The sequence below is a fragment of the Ixodes scapularis genome, unplaced genomic scaffold (genome assembly GCF_016920785.2).
Source record: "Ixodes scapularis isolate PalLabHiFi unplaced genomic scaffold, ASM1692078v2 PGA_scaffold44__24_contigs__length_19508400, whole genome shotgun sequence".
In the NCBI taxonomy this organism is placed as follows: Eukaryota; Metazoa; Arthropoda; class Arachnida; order Ixodida; family Ixodidae; genus Ixodes; species Ixodes scapularis.
Window position 1 is genome coordinate 903753 of NW_024609873.1, and position 8268 is coordinate 912020.

Below are 8268 nucleotides of genomic sequence, written 5' to 3' on the forward strand. Positions count from 1 at the left end.
TTCGGCTCGTCTGAAGCGCCCACCATAAACATGAAAATGGTTAAAAGCTGATATTTTTAAAGGTCAACATAACAACAAATGAAACCCTGCTTCCGCTTGTTTTTTTCTCCTAGAGCCCTTCCGTCACGCGTTCAAATTCGTATATTCCCATTAGATGGGATCGATAAAAAAAAAGAAGGAAACTTTCCTCAATCTAATATAACTAAATATGGTAATCAGCCAAACACAAATGTCACGTACGTGCAACGATACGTTCCATTTTTTTTAACTGTAACGTGAACGAGTTCCTTTTTCATGTATGGAACTTATAACGGAAGCGCGTTCCAGAAAGAAAGAGGAATGATCTTTCGTTCTTTTTTTGAGGAACGTGTTTACAACACTGCTTTCAGGAGACCGAAGTGGCCGACGAGGAACTAGTTTTCGCTTGGCAGCAAACATATATTTTGTTCTGTTTTCTAGCATTCCGTTTGCAGCTGCACATATTCGCGCGGCGTTGCGTTGTCTATAATTCTTTGTTTTTTTTTCTGAATTGTGTTTCTTTGTTTGGTTCCCGTTCCCGGAAGGCGGTCACAGGTGTCATAGTCTGGCCGCAAAGGTCGGTCGGCCGCCTCGCTGCTCTATCCGCTCGAAGTGGGAAGGCAGGATATACAAAAGTTGGCTTGCTGCACGCTTTGTGCTCGGATAACCTCGTTTGTCGAAGATGTGCTTCGAAACCTTGAGTAATCTCCAGCCGCTGCCTTCAACTTTTTGAGAAAAACCCAGCGAAAGAGAGACATCGCAGAAGTGCATCAAAGATCGCTCGAAACCACACGCTGTGAGATCAACAACCCTATTCGACGTTTTGTCAGGTGATTGTGATGTGTTCTGGTGGTCTCGACCCCTTGCATAATGATGAGAAAGGACCCTGTTGTTGCAGTCTTGGAAGTAACGCGCTAGAAGGAATGGCGGATTCGCCTAATGCATACATTGCATTTTATTGAAGCCCCTAAAGCTAGAAATTTTTTTTGCTGCCAGTATGTCCCTAGCCTTTTACAACAATTATCAAAGTTTCAATCGAGTTTCTGGTTTATTCTTATAGGGTCAATTGAAACTCAATTTAAATTTAACGCCTAATGACTTTTTAGCATGAGAAACTCAGTACCTATATTGTTTGGAAATTTATAACTCAATATCTATTATTTATCATTTACTCATTTGGAATGCAATTTTGTTTGGTCATTAAGAACTCAATATCCATTCTATTGAATTTACTCATTAGGAATGCAATTGAGTTCGGTCAGTACGAACAAAGTATCTATTCTTTTGAATTTACACATCAGGAATGATATGGAATTTGGTCATTAAGAACTCAAAATGTATTCCTTTGAATTTACTCATTAGGACCACAATGACAAAGTCAGACTAAATTAAAACAAGGTGGTTTGGAAATGAACGGCTCTGATTGTCACTCTTCTACTGGTATGACTCACAACATCCGACAACCGTGTCGGTTTACAAAGCGCCGATCTCACTACACTACTAAATCTACTACTGCATGGTTCCCGCATACGCCATAAACTAGGATCTTGTTTCGGGGGAAGGGGGGGGGGGGGGGGGGGTCCGCCCATGACAAAATGCTGCATGAGGGGGAGGGGGGAGAGGAGGTCCCAGCAAAATGGAAGATTTCGGCGGTGGGGCCGGGCCCCATGCCCCCAGCACCCCTTGACTACGTGCCTGCCATAAACACTATTGCAGTGGTCTTAGCGTGCTCCGCGAGCACTATACCATTTTTGTGCCGTCTCTCAAATTGGCTACCTTCACCCCAAATCTGCTTTCCATTGCCCAAGCCTGCTTAGGTTGTACTTTCACGTGAACGGCGTTGACACAAGTTGAGGTGTGTGATGCTATTTCCCTGACAAAACAAAACATAACATCAACCTAGAGGCATTATATCAGTGTTTATGATTGACGCCGAAGTTTGCGCTAGAATTGGTTAAAGACAAAACAAAAACAGCGCAAGACAAGGCAGCGCCACTAAAGTATGTTTTGCTTAGGCTGTATGCAGCGGGCGGCCAGAGCGCCTCTCCTTGCATTTTGTGCGCAATTAGACACTAATTCGGCATGACACCTCATTGGCCACAAACGACAGCAACACGGGGTAAAGATCAGTTCAGAATGGGAGCCACTCCGCGCTGCCATACCGCGAAACGGCCAAACCGCAGGACAAAGCTTCTCGCCGAAGGCCTTCGGATCGTTCGGAGCCGGTCGGATCCTCCTGGCCATACGACCGCAGCGCCGCCGCGTACATCCGGGACCTTTCCGTGTCGGCGCTTGATCCCACTATTCTTTTCTAGTATGCACCGCCTTTTCCACCACTTGGTGGCGGGTATGTCGACGCGTCTTTTCTTGTCTCCGTACTTTATAAACTGCATTCGTTTCTTTTCTGATCTAAAATACTGAACAAAAACTACTTTTATACAGAATAGACTACTTCCATAAAGCCCTGCATGCAACACGGCGCGCGTTGCACTCTGGGAACTAGTTGGCCAGGGAGGAGGGAGGCATGGTTTCGGTTTCGATCGACACGTCGACAAGTGATCGTTTTCTGGTCCCGAGAGCGTCATTTGTGGTCTCTAAACTAACCTAAATTGCCAGACCTCGAAGCTTTAGCACAAGCCTGAGACGTATAGCTTGTCTTAACACATGCTTGTAGTATTTTTGTACTTCAGCCCTCCTCTTAGCGTTCCAATCGAGGTATGTGGACGAGCCAGTGCTGGGAATCTCGACGCTGCGAAGCTCGGGGATCTTGCTTGTGTACGAATCAACAAGCTATAGCAACCAATTAGTACGCATACATGGAGCTCGCGCCTTTACATTAGTGTTGTTGGTCAGGAAGTTTGTTTGTTTTGCGCATCCATAGACGAAATATATTACTTTTTGCAATTACTGTTTTTCTTAATATGCCTGAGTATGCGAGGTAAACCTCGGAGGCGTTATTGAAAAGCTCAATTTTAACACACTTCTTATCTCTTATCTGTACTGACCCGCAGCACTGCACGAAGTGAAGTCCCCACCCGCTTGCTTTCCACTAATATTCAACATCGCGTATGCGCATAGAGTTATCCTGCAATCATATAGGCAAATTCGCGCATACAGACCGTTTTAAGAAAGCAAAAGTCGAGCACTTGTGTGAAGAATGCCGCACCGTTCGCCGGAAGTGCGCCGGACGGGCATGAACCCGTATTCGCACCGCACAGGGGTTCACGCCCGTCCGGCGAACGGTGCGACATTCTTCACACAAGTGCTCGAACGAATACAAAGAGTGTTTGACGGTTGCTAATGGCTATAATATTTGTTATGTGTTTGTTTTCTTTCTGCCTCAGTATGCCGAGATAATTTCAGACACACCGTTCAGTCACAGATCTTGAGCGTCAGTAAAAACTCGTGCAAAAAGGCTTAGCGAGGAGTAGGGGATGCTTTTTAGGGCCTCCGTCGTAGCTAGCCGATCTCAGCGTTTGCAAAAAGTTAATCTTCTATCAGCATAAAATTTTAGTGGGAGATATATGATGACACGAGGAAGACATCATAGTAATTTTGTGCAGTAGTGAGGTCGAATTTATTGCGTTTCTTTAAAAAGTTATGCGTAAACGCTGGGCTCAACTTTGATACCCTGTGAGGATGCGGCTTGCTTTTCGCCCAATGAAGTAACAAGAAACGGACGTTTGGCAAAAAAAAAAAAATACGTGTAAGGCTCCATATGAACAAATTTCAGTTCTAGTTCACTGGTACTAGACGGGGTTATTGAAATTGAGCTCAAACATGCACTCGTGGGGTGAGGTGACTAAGCCACGACTTACTACGTTCGCATACGCACGCAAAATATCCGGTGTTTCGGGAACCAAGGAAAGTGCCCCGGTCTTCGTTTTGTATCGCTCGAGAATGAGTGTATTATACGTTGGTGAAAAGTCAGATAACCGAAAACGCAAGCAGCGCGTTCGGTCGCGGCGTGATAGCATGAGATGAGGCTGCTCAGTCGAAACCGAAACTGAGTGGCCAACTAGTTCCCAGAGTGCATTGCGCGGTATTTCGCCGTGGTGGGGCGCGTCGGTTTTGGAAGTAGTCCATTGAAACGGTTCGCGTCACTTATATTTTATATTTCTACTAAAAAGAAGCTTTTAGCGGCTCTGACCAGTAGTAAGCCCAGGACCAAAAACGTCACATTTTGCGCGCTTTTGGTACCGCGGGTCGCCCCCGTAGCTGGGGAAGGTTTCCGCGTCGTCCGGTTACAATATGACGCACTGATATTTAGTTACTCTCTCCGTGCCCGCTGGATCGCCCGAACCGCAAGAGACGTGTATACAGCAAAAAAAGCAGGCGCTTAAATATGATTGCAGGGCCTCTGTAAGTACGGTCTCGGCCACAGCAGTTTGTAGGTACGACGGATATAGCCCGCCGCCCGGAGTCTAGATGCTTGCTTATTAAAACTAATGTTAACCTTGTGCGAGCATGACTGGCCCAGGGCATTCTGAAGACAGAGATAAACTATCCCTCTTTTTATCAATTTAAAGTGCGCCGAAGAAAACAGCAACGAATAGTTGTTGCTTCTTTGTTCGTATAACCAGCACACATGACCATGATGACAGTGAAGACTGAGATCTAAAAACCTAATGGAAGATTCTACAGGCAGCTGGTAGATCGAAATGAGCGGTTCAAAAAGGCACTCAAAGTAATCAAAACAGACAAAACTTCGGCACTGAAAGCTTCCTTACTATAGACCATTCCATTTAGCGCTCTCTGGGCGGCACCATTTTGTTCGACCGCAGCGCCCTCACCACACATCCGGGAAGTTCAGCGGGTTCGGCAGAGTAAAACGAGAGAGAGGGCACGCGCCCGACTCCGCTAGCAGACGACAAACCGGGAGGTTGCCGTTCTCCATCTTTGGGCTGTACCGGCGGGCTGTGCGGAACATCGAACTCTCGCTCGTGGCTGCCGTTGTGAAGTGGTTCGCGTTCTTAAAATAGTTGTGGCTACTCCAAAATCAGCCTATAGCTCTCTGTTGTTCTAATTTGCTAAATGATAAACTAGCATATCTTTTTTTCCGTTACTTAAATAGCAGTTGAGTCAGCCGGCAGTACTACCCTCAACTACTGCTTGTATTGCGGCAGGAGAGCACGTTTTATTTATTATTTCAGACTTCCACTCATGGTCGCTAAGGGTCTACACCAGTACGAACTTTTGTATAGTAAAAAAGGTACAGCAACCGGATTTACTTTTCGCCAAAGAGACCGGCCAATCTGACACAGTTTTCCCTATTTTTTCTTTTATTTGCACGCAGGTAACAGCGCAATTGGACCCTGTGAGTCTTTTTATCTAGCATAATATTACACGGCAACTGGCATACCAAAATCTGCGCATCTGCGCTTGAAAGTTCCAAAATGACGCGATTTTAAACAGAGTTTGCACGCCAGCCGGACGCTAGCTACAGCCCACACGGCGGAGCGGACGAAATACGGGGTGAGAGGCGGAGTGCATGTTTTTCTCTTTTACCCTTCCTGCTATGACCTTAATGGAACGGTCTATATACAGTGAAAGAGAACTAGGTAATCATCAACAAACCTGAACATTCTTGCCACCTTGGAATCTATTAGTATTTTTCAACAAGACCTATATGTTGCAGACTTGATGCGTCACGAGTAATAGATTGCTTGTAATCGATTACATCTTACTGTAATTTTTTAACGCTTCAATTATTTCCTTCAAGGAGTAACGATCCTTGTAATGAACTACTTTTTTGCTCTAATTGATTACAAAATTAAATTGCCCATTACCGCTTTCTTCGACATTTTTTTTTTTGAGAGGGGGGGGGGGGGGAGGGAGGCGTTAGATGTGCTGGCTGCTGGATGCACTCAGCTCTGGGCAACGGTCAATTTCTTTCTTTTTTTTTTCCAAAATTACTAAGCACGGGACCTCGAGGATTTGTAGGCCACTTCACTATGCTTCGTTTCGTGGGTACTTTATTTTTTTTTTTGTTTGGTACACCGGAGTCTACGTCCGGGGATGGAAAATGCCCTTATCCAGCCTCTTGTGCGCAATATATTTAAACAGCGCCCTTTTTATTTATTTATTTTTTCACGAGAGGGATTGGGTGGGTCGGCGTCACTCACTTAGCTCTAAAAAAAAAAAAAACAGTCAATGCTCTTTTTTTGAACAACTGAGCGCGAGACCCCATGGATTATGTTACCGTAATAAAAAACTTGAAAGAAAGGTAACGCGGGAAGTAATCGATTACTTTACAGTAATTTTTTATTAATTTTTTCAGGCTGTAATTGTAATTGGTTACCTTTTACAGTGAAGTAATTATAATTGTAATCGGTTACTTTATTTAAGTAACGTGTACAAGTCTGCCTATATCATAGAACGCAAGATAGATGTCAATCGGAAAAGGGGCTATAAGAGACCCTACGCATTCGATATTCTTCTGAATATAAACGTCTTTTTATTCCAGGTTGCAAACGTCGAATTTATATAACAAGATAACAGCCCAAAACATTTTCTCACGCGCCCAGCTTCAGTTCGAAACGCCACAGAACCATGACTGTCAATGCAGTCTTCAACACTTGCCATCAGCTTGTTATGTACGCGAATAATACAAATATTTTATATGGGTTAAGCAAGCCGATTATCTGTTCCGAGTTCTTCAATGGGAAAGGGTAATCAATCACACGCACATTCAATTCCGTTCGCTAAAGGTTGTTACAGATTGTACCATGCACCATTTTCCGAAACTTAAAGGGCAACTCCGCTCGATTTCGGAAATTTTGAGATAGTGGATGATATAAACGTGAAAAGTACTTCAAAACAACCCTAGACCGTTTGTCTCATTAAAAGCAAAATATTTTTCGTGCGATCTTGTTATTTATCATAATCACAAACCGAAACTGAAACTTCGGCACAGCCGGGCAACATCGTACCCTCAACGTCAGTTGCATACGCACCCACGTGGAATACAAGGGGTCACGTGATCTACCAGCGGTAACCCAAGAAAGACGCGGATGCGAAGGAAAGGGCGAGGAGGGAGGAGGGAGGGCGGGCCTAGCTGCGGCGGCGACCAGGCAACGCAAGCAGCAACGAAGCAGGCTATGTAGGCGGCAACCCAGGCGGCTAGTCGGTTGGCATCGGTTGGCAGGTGTGTCAGCGAAACTCATCCCGTCATCTCGTACACTCTCTCTCCCTCTTTTTGTTTCTCTTGTTCTCATTCTTCCTTCTTTTTTTTTTTTTTTTTGTCTGTCTCGTTCACTGATCTCTATTGTAGTAGGCTCGCCTCTTTGCTTGCTCAAACGTTGGGTGCGTCCGTAGCGCCGCCCGGTAAGCTCTCCCTGGAAAAGAAAATACTAAGAAAAAATTTGCGTATGCAACAGACGTCAGCCACAACGGAAATACAACGTTGACTGCGCCGCACGTCGCCCGCTAAATTAGCGGATTTTGGTGACTTCGCGCGTCTCAGTTTTTGTCGGCCGGTTTAGTGATCTTTTAGGCGGTATTACGTTATAATATTTGATATTCGGTCTCTCTAGATGATACTAAAGAGAGTCGCAGTGCTTGGTAACAACCGAGAATGAAGCGGAGTTTCCCTTTAAAGGGGAGCTGAAACAGTTCTTTAAAAAAATTAGAGGTTGATTATAGCGTAGTTTTATCTCTTGAATCTGAATATCACGTTCATTTTCCCCGAAGATGTAACTAAACGGGAGAAAACACACGAAAAAACTCCGACCAGTCGTGACGTAACGAGAATATATTTCGGCCACCAAGCGCGTGTCTTTCGAGGGCCGCGCTTGCAATTGCAAGCTCGCCAGGTATATTCTCCCGCACTGGCACCAGTCGTGGCGTCCTTTGCTAACATTTTTAAAAGTAGCTAGACTGCGCGTGGATAGCATTGATAGGCGCTGAAGATGAGTGAAAACGGAGATTCCAAAAACTCCTTTTGTGACGTCACGCTCTGTGTACTTTGAAAATAATTTTCTGCAGCCTCCATACACCAAACTAAAAAAGAAAAAAAGAAGTATAATTTTTATATTTAAGATTCTGGAGGTCAAATGAAAGTACAAAACCGCTGCAGCGTCCCTTTAAGACGGATTTTACCTATGTGTTTTAGCATTAAACAGAAAATTTTTTAAGGCTTAAGCTTTCGTCATTTTCAACAGCCTGGGCAAGTTTATTTGCACAAATCCTCATGAGCATCTGGCTTAACTTTTCAAAGTGCCATATTATCCCGGTTCAAGAACCTGGCCC